General features: G+C 42.7%; 1 protein-coding gene and 1 long non-coding RNA gene across 3 annotated transcripts in view; both read left to right on the top strand.

Annotated features, from left to right (window-relative positions):
• Window positions 1-244: 244 nt before the first annotated feature.
• On the top strand, window positions 245-10,178 carry LOC112945039. 2 transcript variants are annotated; one of them, XR_003248929.1, is made up of 6 exons: window positions 245-323; window positions 827-889; window positions 1,189-1,381; window positions 1,492-1,606; window positions 8,329-8,581; window positions 9,805-10,178. It is a non-coding gene; the product is annotated as an uncharacterized LOC112945039 (long non-coding RNA). The 2 variants fall into 2 exon arrangements; XR_003248928.1 differs by lacking the exon at window positions 245-323 and adding an exon at window positions 345-649.
• A 4,098-nt stretch (window positions 10,179-14,276) lies between these two features.
• Window positions 14,277-14,504, top strand: part of CEBPA (CCAAT enhancer binding protein alpha) — a 2,339-nt gene continuing 2,111 nt past the window's right edge. The window contains exon 1 of the mRNA XM_026036558.1: window positions 14,277-14,306. The gene's annotated coding sequence lies outside the window, so the exon portion shown is untranslated. The remainder of the gene's footprint in view (window positions 14,307-14,504) is intronic.

Below are 14,504 nucleotides of genomic sequence, written 5' to 3'. Positions count from 1 at the left end.
CGGCGCGCTGCGCCCGCCCCCCGCCGCGCGCCCGCCAATGGCCGCCCGGGCTCCCGCCGCGGGGTGACGCAACCGCCGCCCGCATTGGCCGCGCCCGCGGCCAATCAGGCGCCCGTCAACACTCTTAAAGGGAGAGGCGGCGTTTTGCGCGGGGAGGCCGCGCGCCCCGCGGCGGGGGGCGGGAGCGAGCGCCAGGGCCGGGCCGGGCCGGGCCGGGCCGGGCCGGGCCGGGCCGGGCCGGGCCGGGCCGGGCCGGGCCGGGCGTCCCCAGCTCCTCTTGGCCCGGGGCGGCCCCACTGATCCCCAAATTTCATGGATTTTTGGTGAATTTTCTTCCACAAAAAACCTCTCCTTCGTGTTTGTTTGATGCCCCTTCCTTCTAGAGAAGGATTTTCAGCCCTTAAACCTTCCCCTGTGGCTTGGTTCGTGTCTCCTAAGTCATGCCGGAGCGCGTGCTCCATAAAGATAGAGTTTGTCTTAAGCTGGTCTCAGGTTTTGCCTGCGTTCAACGTGCCCATAGCTCCCGGAGCGTGACGGGCGCGAGGTGACGGAGGTCGGAGCGGGCTCGGAGCGCGGAAAGCAGCCCGTGCTGCTCGTTCACGAGTTTCACGTCTGTCTCCTGTTGTGCAGGCTTTCTGCCGTTGTTTCTGTAAGGCCCAAGCCCAATGGGGGTTTTATTTGCAAAAGAACTTGGGCTGTTAGTCCTTGGGAACAGTTTTACTCCGCTCCCTGCTATAAAAATGCTGTTTCTTTGTCAGTCATCAAGTATGTGTTTTAACTTTCTCTCTCTCTTTTCTTTTTTTTTTTTTTTTTTGCATTTTGTCAGCTGAAACTGTTACATTTTCTCTGATGGTGACTCATCCATCTATAACTAGAGCTAAAATTCCAGGTAAGCATTAAACATTATCCTGCATTTATAATAGTTAAGTAAGTGTGTGCTCTTAGAGTGCTTTCCTGGGATTGTAGAGCACTTTATGACCATTTATTAACCCTCATCAAAGAAAGCTGAGGAAAATGCAGTGTAGATCTCCTCATTCTCACAGAGTCTGATACTTAAACATTAAAGCCCATACATAATTCCATGCACTTAAGCAGCTCCAGCGCTTGGTTGGCATTGCAGCCTATCACATGAAAACCATCGCACGCTGGGCTTAAGAGTTTGTAAGGGAAACTCATTCCTTCCCACAGTGTTGCAGCAAAAATAAAATATGATGGAAGAAGCCTGAAAAATAATCGCAAAGAACATACAGACAGCTGCTGTTATGGAAATAACCTCCTTACCTGCTTATCCGCGAGCTACACGAGCCGTGCGGTTCCGATGGGCTCCCGCGTCGTGAGCCGGCCCATTCCCAAGGGTGGAATCCTCTCACTCTGCTGCTTGGTGGGTTCCCATAGCAACCCCCTGCCCAGGAGACTGGGCATAATGGTGTTTATTACCTTTAAAGGTATCTTATTTTCACTTGTGTAACCCAGTCTCCTGATTCTTTAAAGGTTCTATTCCTTGAAATAAAGACTGCACAGATAGTCAGCATCCTCGAATAACCTACAGAGAATCACAAGAAGCCTGTTAGGAAAAGAAACAGTCTGCAAAAATCAAAGGCAGAAGGTAAAGGGAAAAGGGGTAACTGTTCCTCTTTATTGCCAGCTACCTATGATTCACATTAGTGATGAATTGGTTTGGGGGCAGTGCAATTAACCAAAAGTTTTACACATTATACTGAATTTTATTGCAGCTGGTTAACTGAAATTCCCCCCAAAATGAAATTGATGCAGTGATATAGCCCTGCAGAGCTCAGCAGGCTACCTTAACCCTTACAAATATGTTTAAGAAGTTTTGGGAGACCTTCCCCTTCCAGTGTGTGCAAACTATTTTGTTGCTTTTTCAGTCCTCCTTATTTTGTGTCTGACTGCAGTGTTTGGCTTGTTCTTCTGGGGCAGTTAATTCTTTGTCCTAAAATAAAAACCATGCAAACACATTGGACTGCAATCAACATCTTTTAAAGTGTACATCTTTTAAAGTGTACTTTTTTTTCTAAGTGTTCTTTTTTACCTCATATTCCCTCCTGCTTAGTCTTCACTAGGTTTTTTACTTCAGACTTGTGCATTTCTATTGAAGGTTTACCTTTCACACATGATGTGAGCAGATTTTCTTCTGCTCTAACATCCATACACTTTGAATTTTTCTGAATGATAATTCAATCATTTGCTTTTTTGTAATTTAGAGCAGAGGAAATTATATGTATCTGTAGAACAGTGTGTACTTAGAGTACTTTTTATTATTTTAAATGTGGAAATAGACCTCCCTAGGTCAAAAGACACAGTGCCAGTGTACTAATGTATTTCAAGTCAAATATACGAAATGATACGAAAATCTTCTGTCTTCCCATAGAAGTCACCCAGAGCAGAAATGATGTAGATCTGTTATCTCCCTTCTCCCCAGCACCATCCAATGCGTTTTAATATTAATCATGGAGATAGAGTTACATCATAACAAATAATGAGAAAGCAGGGTGTTGCTGTCTGCTTAGACATGGAAAAAAGATGACAAAAAGAAAAGTTAGCTCACATTGCCATTTCGCTCAATGTAGGTTTTCTTGAAGCTGATCGCATTCTTTGTGTTCCCCAAGTTGGTGGCAATTCTTTAAGGGACATCCTAGAAATACAGAGTCTGTAATAGAGGTTCTCCCCCATCTTATGATCGTACAACTGTCCTGGTATAGCCCTTGCACCTTGGTTTCATAATAAATATCTTTTGCATTCAGGATTGACCTACATGAAGATCAAAATAATGTTGTTAGAAACCTAAAGTTTGTATAGCTAAAGTTTGTAAGAGCACCAGAAAGCGAAAGGGCTGCTGAGCTGCATTTATCAGCAATCTTGTTCAGTCAGAAAACTGCGTTTCAAAAAAAAATCTTAAAGGAACACCTCTTATCAGTACCTCTGTTATTTTCATTTGTTTGAAAAAAGCTTGCACTTTAAAAGCACAGAATTTCTAAGTAGTTTCTCAGTCAGATTTGGTAGAAACCTAATGGCTTAAATGGTAGGAACTTGACTATTAATAGAGTGTTAGTCAGTAGCAGCTTTTGTGAATAGGTGAAGAGCAAGGAGAGCAATACTTAGTGGTAATCACCATTTCAAGACTGTACTTCTAACTCTAGCACTGACTCACTAAAGCCTTGGAAAGTTGCAGTGCTTTTGTTCTAGAAAATACTAAGTAAAGAAAAGAACCATTCTATTCTAATAGCAAACATCCATTTTATTGTAACACTGCCTGGAGTTCATTTACAGGAAAAAATCCATTGCCTTTGTTCTTTCTCTCTGTGCAGCTAATAATTCTTGCAACAAAGTATTTACAGCTCCTAATTCTCTTTTTACTGCATCTTCCAATCCTATTTTCCCTGTTTCTAGCTATCAAAATATGAAAGTTACTGAGATGTCTAGAGTAAGTGATACTGCTCTATAGAAGGGGTTATTAACTCAGTGATGCATGGAGAATAAAGAGGATGTTTCTCAGAAAGAGAAGGACCAACAAGCAGACAGAAATTTGCTTTGTGCCTATGTCTTCTTTTAGAATCAGGCAGATGCATAGGTAAAGGAGCCAGTTATGCCCATTTTTGTTAGGTTAATGTTTTCATGTATTGTTTTGGCTGCTGGGCTTTTTTCTTTTTTCAACAATCAAACTTCAGAGGCCTCTCTATTCATGAAAATTTAGTTGAAGGTCAAGTCTGTTGTGGAGTGAAACCATTTCCCAGCCTTTGCTTAGTCCTTGTGCTGGCAGGGATTTGGACTTCACCTCAGTGATTTATCAAATCACCTGGCAAATTCCCTGATAGCAGCACATACTTAGACACATCAGTTGACTAAATAAAGGTGGGTAGATGTTCCTTAGTGCTCAGTAGCCACAGGACCTTTCAAAGTCCATGAAGCAGCTGAGACTTCCTGTCTATGACCTTACATTCAGATGTCTAAATATGGGATTAGGAGCCTTGTTGTAGGTATGTGACTGAAAAAAAAAATGCCTGTGTCGCTGGAGGTTTGGGAGAAAGCTCTAGGTGTGTCACATTCCCCTGAAGTGTTCAGAGATTTGGAAGAGCATCTAACAAAAAGGGAGTGCTACGCTTTAACAAGGATTTTACAGTTCTTGTCACAGGGTATGAACGTGTGTTTAGGTGTTCCCTGGGTGTGCTTTGACACCTAGTGCTCCAATAAGAGCCGGTGTAACTTCTGTTGTGAATTTCACTGGGGCCTGGCTGCGGATTTAGCTGAGCTTCTTCAGTAGCTGTGTTAAGCTTAGTACAGCGTGCAAGTTTGGTTTTTGAGGATTATGCTGAGGATTTTTAGACAGCCACTGATCAATATGGTGTTTTACTTCTGTGTATAAAAGGCGAGATGAAGCTGCAAAAATAGCAAAAAATGGTTAAAAACCAATAGATAAATGCATTCAAAGGAAAATGCTATGTATTGTGTGCGTATATGTAAAATCTGGTTCAAAACAGACTTGTTAGAACCAAACAAGTCTGAGCGAGAATTAATGGCCCACACCTGGGAATAAGAGGTGAATTCTCAAGTATCCAGGTTTAGTAACTGCCACACCTGTCCTATATTCCCAAAAGCATAAATGAAGTCTGCAGGGATTTAGATAGCTTAGCTGCTGAATGCACAGTGCCATGGCTTTTTTCCAAGGCATCATCAGTCACTGCCTAAAAATCCCCACCCATAATTACTGGGGCATTATTTGTCACGGGGAATAGGCAAATGGAGAATTTTGCCCTATTCAAATGATACCCAAAAAAGTAAAGAGTTTTAGGGATGAATTTTACCCTGTTTTTAAAATGGTTCTTTATGACAGAAGGCTAAAATAAATACTCTTGGGAAATAAATAAATAAATAACTGTGAAATTGGAGAAGCATAGCTCCTTTTCTCCTTCCCTCTGATGGTGTTGGGAAAATAAGGACCCAAACTTCTTTCTTACCAAGGGCTTTATTATTCCCTGAAACCTTATATTACCTTTGAAATACCATAGAAGTTCAGTGAAGAGGCGCTTGAAAAGAAAAAAAGAAACAGAGCCCTGGTGAGAGGATAGGCTCTACAGTTGTTTACTCTGCCTGTTTTCTGTTTATACAAATTGACAGTAAGGGACTGCCCTTTGACAGTAAGGGACTCTGCAGGTGAGACAAAATTGAGATTTGCAGCACATGTACTGATCTTTTTTACCAAAGACATGAAGAAAGGATGAGTACACACAGGTGTATAAGTGCTCCCAACACTTATATACATATGTACACATATACACATATGTACCCAGGCAACTAGTTCCAGAAAACTCCAGCTATGGAAGACTAGTTTTCCATTAACAAGTTGACGTTGGTTGTTGTGTGTTGGTGCCATTATAACTGGAAAGCCCTGGGCACAAATACCAATGCATTTAATATAGTTAGATTTGTAACAAAATATTTCAGTCTTTTGGACGTTCTCCTAACGCAGAGAAGTTTATTAAGCTCTGGTGTGTATCATTAGTAGAGGATACTGTGGATATTGCCAAATAATGCATATGTCTGAGGATTTTATTAGATAAGGGACACTCGCTGTGCCCATAATTTTAATGGGAGCTCACAGACAGCTCTCAGATACTAGACCTGAAGTTCTTTCATGCAAGATTTTAGATCCTTTCTGAGTGCTTTTAAACAGACTTCTAGCAAGCTTTTCAACAGAGTTTGATACATGCCTCCTGTTCTGCTTCTGCACCTCTAGGTGTGGGGTCTTGTTTGTTTGCTTGCTTTTAGCCCAAAATGTGTAGACCCAAGGATTCATTTTCCAGCTCTGCGAGGTGAATTGGACTAACTAGCTCTGAGCACACTGAAACAAGTAGGCCAAGGGGCACCAGAGCAAAGTCTGGTTTCCTGAAGACTTAGCTTTAATTTGATAAGGCATGAGCTTCACTTTAAATATGTCACACAGTTTAAATGTTTAGCCTTTTTGCAGGCAGATATTAGTGCCCAATATATACAATCTATAGGGTGGCATTTCCCACTGTTGATACATTTATGGGATCCTTGTTACTTGCCTGCATAAAACTCATAAGACCTCAAATCCTTCCAGGATTTCTGTTTCTCAGAATTGTTTCAAATCAGCCAATGGATACAAAGTTATTAAGGAAACATTTGTAGAGATGCTCATGGGGATCATCATGATAACAAAAGCTTCATTTATGTAGAAAAGAAAAAAATGGATTGTGTGCATATTAATATATATCTCAGACTCTTCCTATTCATATTGTAGTTTTGGCAGAAATGTAAAAGTCTGTGTATTGTTCCTGAATGCACGCATTTATTTTCTGCATTACTTTCAAGCTAGAATATGAACGGTGCAGATTTTGAAGAGGAATCTAACTGTGTAATCAATTATTTTTTTTCTTAAAGACAATGTTTGTTCCTGCAAAACCCTGAAATGATCATCTTAATGTAACAGAGACACCAATACACAAGGTTTGATTGTCTTCCGTAAAATACAAGCCTGTTTTTTTGCATATCCAGTGGAGTTAGCAGCTGGGTTTACACAGATTTGTGTAAGAGACAACAGCAGTCGTTAGGAGTCCCACAAGGTTTTTCCCTTCCATACAAAAGAAGAGAGAGGGGCCTCAGTGTGGTATCAGTGACACGCTGTGCAGGGTAACCAGTGTTTATTTCTGCTTATTCATAAAGGAGAAAAATCATTCCCATGTGGTGAGAGGTCTAGACACCACCTCAGATCCAAATGATCTCTAGATGACTCAAGTTAAATATAAGTGATCCATGAGCTCTCTGCTTAGTTATATAAGTACTTCCATTCACTAAGCCTGCCTGAAAGGTGCCAGGATATTTGTGGGAGTTTGGAATAGAGAGGGTGGGAAAGAATGACCTGCTATCAACTGTAGTTTCTTATCCAGCCTAAACCACCAACTGTGTTGGCTATGGTACCTGCAAGGAATTGTTTCTCTAACTGGGGAGCAATGGGTTCTGTGCTGAGCTACATTCTCTATCCTTCTCTTCTTGCTGCTGGCTTACAGATAAGCAGTATAGATCCTTTCTTTATTTAAAAAGATTCATACTCTTTGTGTTATAGGTTCTATATCATGTAGATTTTCGAATCATCATCTTCCTTTTAAAATCTTATATTTATTACAACAAAATTCAGTACTCTAGCACCCAACTAAAATGTTTTGCCTTTTTTTTAGCATGGTGCAACTCATTTTATTAAAAATATGAAAGACATTGCTTTTGACAAAATATAGGTCTTATTTTTCTAAAATAAAATTTTACTTTGTTATATTAGATTTCACTTTATGTCCTCCTATTTACCACAAGTATGTCATAAATGTTTGTACTGCTCACATTTCCCATTAACTCCATGTAATGTTGAGCTCGTTAAGAAATGTAGGACTTTTGATGATATTAATATCATGCGCAATTTATGCAAGATTAACATCTAGTTTAATTATTTAGACCTAGAAGAATTATTCAGAGTGGACAATTTAGGCTCCAGAAACTTATGCCCATTTCCTATCTTTAATCACAGCACTGGAACAGAAAAAAAAAAAAAACATTTCTGCATTAAAAAAGAAATAAAACACATTTTTGCTGTATAGCGACCTGTTTGCAGAGCTGGTTCATTTTTCATTTAGAAACACGAGTAGTTTGCAGGGGCTCTTTGCTTGGCATTAGAGCCCTCCCAGCCCCGGGCTCTTGCTGAGTGCTCGGCTTTGATTACACTTAGCCCCGCAGTGAAGTGCATGAATCAGTTGCTCGAGCAAGTCACACAGCACCCTTGCCACCTCCTAGTCGAAGGGCACCCTGGTTTCAATGGTGCTTTATGAGTATTTCGGCACGAAAACTTCTTGCAAGTAAACTAGTAAAGCTAAAAATCATTTAATCCTTGCTTCCAGAAAGCAAATGAAAAAGATTATGGCTTCCATCCAAAGAGGTCCTTTGGTTTTATTTATATGAATTCTGCAGTATTTATTTGAGACATTCAGTAGCTCAGGGGGCAGCTGCCTTTAGAAACTAAAATGAATTATTTGCTTCAAACATCATAGTTTGTGGTACTGTTTTACCATAAAACTTCAAAATACATTTGTTACTTCCCTACTTTAGCTTCTAAATTTTTGAGGGACTGTGAGCCAACCAGGGGAAATCAGACTCATCTAGTTGGTGTTTAACTCTCATTGGGCTTAAGGTAAAGACTTGTTTAACCTAAAGCACAAAATTCCAGTTTAAACAACAACAAAAATTAAACGCAAAGGTCTTACAGGACTCATGCAGTGAGTAATTTCTCCCTATTTTTATTAACAGGCTTGCAGTGCTGAAGGTTATGTGTGTAACCCCTCTGTGAAGACTTGGAAGGCAAAATGGGTGTTATCTCTGCGCCTGGGAGTGCCGGCTCCTTTCGCTGGATGTTTTCCAGCGACCTTTGGAGCCGCTGCAGGGAGCGCAGGGCCCTGTCCAGTCCCGGCCGCCGGAGCTGCCGCCGGAGTCGCCGCTGCCCCGGCAGCTGCCGTGTGCTCAGCCCGTCCCAGCCCTCCGCGGTGGGCTCAGCATGTGGCAGGTAGGATCCCAGCCTGGAAGCGGAGCCGCTGCCCAAGTCTCGTCTTTGCACAGCAGCTCTTCCGAGCAGAGTCAGGGGAAGTTCTGATCCCGGTAGTATCACTATGATTGGCTTGAAACTGATAAGAAAACTGCAGTTGCTCTCCAGCCAAGATTGTTTCTGACTTGCTTCCTTCCTCTGTGTTTCCGTTGCTTCTTGTGTACTGGCTGGTTTTTGATCAGTGGTTGGGAGTCATTTGTGACGTCCCCTGCTAACTCTTCAGCACTTTCCCAGGCTTCCCGTCCCTCTCGGTGCCTTTAACATTTTTCATTCCATTTAGTAGGCCGACTCCTGCTTAGATTACTCATGCCTGTAATCCCCTGGCTGGCAATGAGATAATTAGAGAAAGCTGAATTTAGCTCAACAGCAGGGTCAGACTTCCAGGTACAAGGCAAAATTCACACTGAGCAATAAAACTGCTCTCTAATTGTAGAGATTCAGTACTTTATAAAAACTCATCTTCTAAAACACATGCCAATTTGGTCCCAAACATTTCTGCCACTGAAATGTAGCATTCTTTATGACTCTAATAATTGATGGGTTGCACAAAAAGTGGGGATTTTTTTGTCTTTTCGCCTCCAAGCACTTTATTCCAATGATAGTTTGAGTATCAAGTTTGCAGGCTGAGAATCAAAAAACGTACCCTACAGGAGAGTGGGACTATCTCACTGTGTGACCTGTGAATCACACAATAACCTGAATGCAAGAAAAATGGTAATGCAGAAAGCCCATCAGATCCCGGAGTTCTGTGATGATCCGTGTTCAGTTTTCATCCATTGGAATTTCCCAACAGAGTAGGAAAAGTGCTTCTCTGCAGCAAACCAGCCTGAGGCTTTCTACAGAATGTAACTTTCTGTCACATTTTTGCTCTTCAGATTAGCTTAGATCCCTGTGGTAATCTCCTCTACAGGAGAGTAAAAGTTGATTTCAAGGAGAGTGCTAGACCAATGCCTGTGACTAAGTGTTGTGACAGGATGTGTCACAAGTTAAAATACATAGTGAAGAAATTGCATAACCTTATTTTTGTAAGCTAGTCTTCCTCTTCCTTTCCTGGCCCTAACTCTTACTTCTCATATCTTGTTCTCTTGTTTGTAAATTCTTTCTATAGCAAAGGGTTTCCTTACTATGCTTTTGGAAAGTGCCTAACACATTTTATGTCCTCATGGTTTTTTTTTTTTTTTCAGATAACTCCAAGATCATGTCCACAGCACAAACAAGAACTGCTTGGAAAGGATGATAAAGCCTAACCCATACTGTATCATCATCTTTTACGAAATCCTTTGAGGGTGATCAAAAGTTATTTCTAAGTCCGTGGTAAGTTTTTTCATCACTTAGGTGGCTTTCCCAAAGTGTATTAACTTGTCTTGGTAAATGTACCTTCTGAAAACCAGAAGATTGGAAACGGACTTTTTAATGGTCTCCTTGCATGTTGCTAAAGTTGTGGTAAAATATTTGTTGCATTAAAAGCATATATATATGAATACTGCTACGGGATGACTGCATGAATATTCTTGAAATCCTAGCGCTAAATAAATAAATATAATAAAAAATCATTATTTTTCCCTGTGTTGCAGTGTCACAGTGCAGTGTTCGTGAAGATGTGCCCTAGGACAGTCACCAGGACATGTGTTCAGCCTTGGCTGCTTCCTAGCAGCTTAGTTCAAATTGCAACTGAATATTCTTAAGAGGAGCTGATAATCACAGAACACTTTGAGTGAGGGGATGATATGGCTCTAACTAGCAGGATATCCTTAAATAACGATGCTAACTCAGATGGAGGGTCCAGCTGGCTTTATGGCTTGCCTGTGTTATGTTGGTATTTAGTTTTAGGTGCAATTCAGGGTCAGTTGTGAGCCTGAGGTCCCCATAGACCGGTGTGTGAGCACAGGTAGGGAGCTGTCTTGTGATTTCTGGACTCACCAGCAGGTTAAACCCCTTTTTATTATTATATAATGAATAATATAATTGCCAGCTGCAATCGTCAGAATGTATTTGGGAATACTGTACCTCTAAAAGCAGAGCTGGGAAATGGCCAGCAGTGTGTGTGTTACAGTTACTGCTGTGTAACTTTTCTGCTAGCTAAAGGTCTGAACCATTTTCTGCACAGACCAGTGAGTCCTCATGCTCAGTTCAGTGAGGTAGTGGTAGGATCTGTAAAAATAAGCTGTATTTCCTATATGTTCCCTTAAACCATACAATGGCAAAATCAAAAGGAAAAGAATGACATTTTCTTGGCAATTCACTTTAGAAATAAATGTATTTCAAGATAAAAGTTAATTTAACTTTTCCATCAAAAATGTAGAAATTGCAAGGAAGTGTGTGAAAAATAAAGTGTTTCAAATGTAGGGAAGCAACAGTGGAAGTTTTGGATGCTCACTGGTTGTGATATTAGCTCAGGACATGGGAAAGCTGAAATTCCTCCCTTTTCCACTTATTTCCTGTGTGGCCTTGGCAAGTCACTCAGTCTCCCAGCACTTTAGCTGTAAAACAGAGAGTAGCAAGACTGCTCCACCTCCCAGGAAGATGTAAGCGTGAATGAATTAAAGATTATGAACTATTCATGATGAGAAAAAAAAAATGCAAGATAGAAGATTGAAAAATAAATTCAGATGGGAAACAAGGCAAGTTACTGTGTAGCCTGAGGTAAAAGACTAGAGGGTAGTGGATGATTTTGTCGATAGACCGAATGTTAAGCATGGAGATAATTGATACATATTAATAGAAGAATTCTAAACATCATTGCAGGAAGTTGGGAGGCAAAGGCGACAGTTTAATAATGTGGAAAGAAACAGTGGGATGAGAGATGGGGAGCAAAACTTTGGAACAGAATTTAGTCCAGCATCTGAAAAGCATTCAGGATATTCTGGACACCAGGAGTGTAATCACTGAAATATGATCCTAACTGTACAAGAGGAACTCTGTTTGCAATGGCTCATTAGCCATGTACAAAATATGGGGGCAGGTAAACCAGGTTTCACAGCCTGACCATACAAGACCACAAGTGACAAGCTGGAAATGGGTTGAGTTATGAGCTCCACTTTGGAAGGAGGTGAGCAGAAGGGAGTGAAAACACACTCTCAGTTAGCTGGCGTGGTGCTTGCAAGTGACTCGACTCTCAGGAGAGCAGCCAGAAATGAGTAGAGCACCAGGACAACACAGGTTGAAGACACAGCCATAAGAGACCCTGAAGACAAGGAGAGGAATGGTCAGAAAAGAGAAGAGAGCATGTTTTAATGTTTTTCACACTGGAGCGTAGCTTCTCCAAAGGAGAATAGCTGTAACGATAAGTAATCTGATCATCTGTCACTGGGCCAACTTTGCCCATCAGCAGTGGTGATCAGCTGCCTTTCCCAGCTGAAGGGAAGGTCCTCTTTGCTTGACATACCATGCTGCATACTGATCCGCTGGCTTCCAAGGGGGTTGGCACATAAAGACTTTTCTGCTGAAGATTGTCATGATGTGGCAGCTTTTACACACGCAGGATCATGTTTCCCCTCCCTGGGGCAGAAAGCATGGGAGAGGGGAGAAATTTGTGTTTTATTACAGCACAAGAAGTAAGATGGTAGGTTGCCAGCTTTTTATTCACACATGAAACTACTGCCCCATCCCTGCCTGCTTCCCTGGTGTGCTCAGGGCTCCGTGCTGCCCCTGGCTGAGGGCATCGTCCCACTGACATTCCAGGGACCTCTGCCCTGTTCCTCCTCCTCCACAGTGCCCATCCAGGCTGCTCCGCGCTGTGCTCTAAACATCCTGCCACGCACGAGGACCGAAAAGCAGAGTCCTGTGCAACTCGCTGCGCGCTCAGCAGCCTGGGTACCGCAGCTGGACGTGCGAGAGAGCTCCCGTTTGCAGTCACAGGAGCGAGGGCAGAGAACAGGACGAGAGCTGACATCAGGGGAGTGAGTGAGGATTCAGAGCTCTGGAACGGTTAAAAAATCATCACAGAAAAAAAAAAAAGTTACAAAGCAAATATATCTGCACTCTTTCATGATAATAATTTTCAGTTTCCTTCCCTACTAACAGAAACCCATACAAGCGCCTTGGTGTAAGTGCCTTTCAGCCCTGTTAGAGCTCCAGAGCAGCTTTCCTAATCCTCCCTAGCTACGAGCAGCAACATCTACTCTGAGATGGAAGAATAGCACCCTCAAGAGTTGACAGCGGGGCTGTCTCAGGGATCCGGAACGCGCAGCGGACGCCCTTCCGCGCGCGGGCAGCCGAGCTGGCACCCGCACACACCAGACTGAAGCAACAGGGCAGAACTTTTCAGATCTGAAATATTTGGTGTCGAACACTGTTGATAAAAGCACATGTAGAAATGTGCTTTTATGCTGCCAGAGTGCCCGAGTGTATCAGCTTCTAAATGTTTCTGTTGCTGTAGAAGGTGAGACAAGAACAGGGTAAGAATGATCTTACTTGTTGAGTAAGTCAGGGAGTCTCATTTGATACTATATTAAAAAAAAATGAGCAGGAATTTATGTTTTTGTGTTAAAAAGAGATGATTTTAAAGTTCTTAACTTACATAAAAGGGGTCTGTGTTAAAAATACTGAGCAAACCAGTCCTTAAATTGTGGGGACTTGTTCGTTAATTGCAGTAATTAGGAATGGAATCTGATCCTAAACTTTCTGATTTACTTTGGATTCCTTTTAATGTGTTTCTAGGCCTTAATTTCAAAATGATTATAAAAGAAGTGAGGGTGTTTTGTGACTACAGAGGCATGGGTAGAGCTAGGAAGTGACCAACAGTTACACGTTGGTCTTTTTGCACAGCAGTGACCCTTTATTTTAACCACACGTGGCCTGCCCCTGTTCCTGCTGGCTTCGGGGCCAGATAAGGCCTCGGAGCGAAACCGAACAGCCAGCTGAGGTCCCAGAAGACCGTGTCTCCCAGTAGGGAAAATGTCAAGCTCCAGATTCACCCCTTTCCTATGAATGGGATTGCCTGAGAAGAGCAAGCAGAATCCAGGCAGTCAGATGCAGTGGTGGGGTTTTGCTGTAGACCCGAAGGCACCCAAAACTTGTTTCTGTCACAGACCTGAGGGTTTTTGTCTGTGGCGTGAGCTTGCTCAGTTACTGCTGGTGTGTTGGTTGTGCTACAGCTCCAAGTTGAGCATAGAAACGCCTCTTTTGGGAACTGCCAATGCATTAAAAGCAACATGTACACTTTTAGAAAGTATTGACCATGTGCAGAAAGAATTTATAATTGATTCACACTGCAAAGTGAAGGCACCATTCCGTACTCAGCTCAGTTTGTATTTTCCCTGCTGCAACTGCAGAATCTGTTCCCCTGACGGGATCCTGGAGTCTGAATCTACTGCTTTTTGCTCCTGAAGCAGAGGTTCACGTGTGCAGTATGTGGTACAAAAAATGGGTTTCTTGTGTGCTGTAATTTTGTTTCCTGTTTAAGACTTTGTCATTTATTATTAAGTGCCAGGAATGTGTCAAAGCCTTTCTGAGCAAGCAAGTTACTGTGTCACAAGTTTCTGACTTACTAGGACATCCAGGACAAAGAATGACACCCTTTTATTTATGTATTTGCTTCAGACATCACTATGTTATTTAAAACGTTTCCTCTGCAGATCTTCCTCGGGTGAATTTAGGCTGCGGCGGGTCCCGCGGCTTCGGCGTCTCCTTCCTGCCTCCCGCTTGGAAGCGAGGAGCCGGATCCCGCGGTGCGCCTGGATGGCAGGTACGGCGCGCGGGGCGCGCGGGGCTCGGGAGCGCGGAGCTGGGGACACCCCGCGTGCACAGGCGGCGGGGGGGCCGCGCGGAGCCGGCGCGGTCAAAGGTTCCCAGCGGGAGGTTGGACACTAGAGGGCGAGGGCGGCCTCTATATATAGGGCTCGCAGGAGCGCGGCAGCCCCACACGCAGCGGGGCGGGCAGGCA

Source organism: Nothoprocta perdicaria, unplaced genomic scaffold (genome assembly GCF_003342845.1).
Source record: "Nothoprocta perdicaria isolate Ctin4 unplaced genomic scaffold, notPer1 scaffold_18, whole genome shotgun sequence".
NCBI lineage: Eukaryota > Metazoa > Chordata > Aves > Tinamiformes > Tinamidae > Nothoprocta > Nothoprocta perdicaria.
This window is presented reverse-complemented; position numbering and strand designations above follow the sequence as displayed.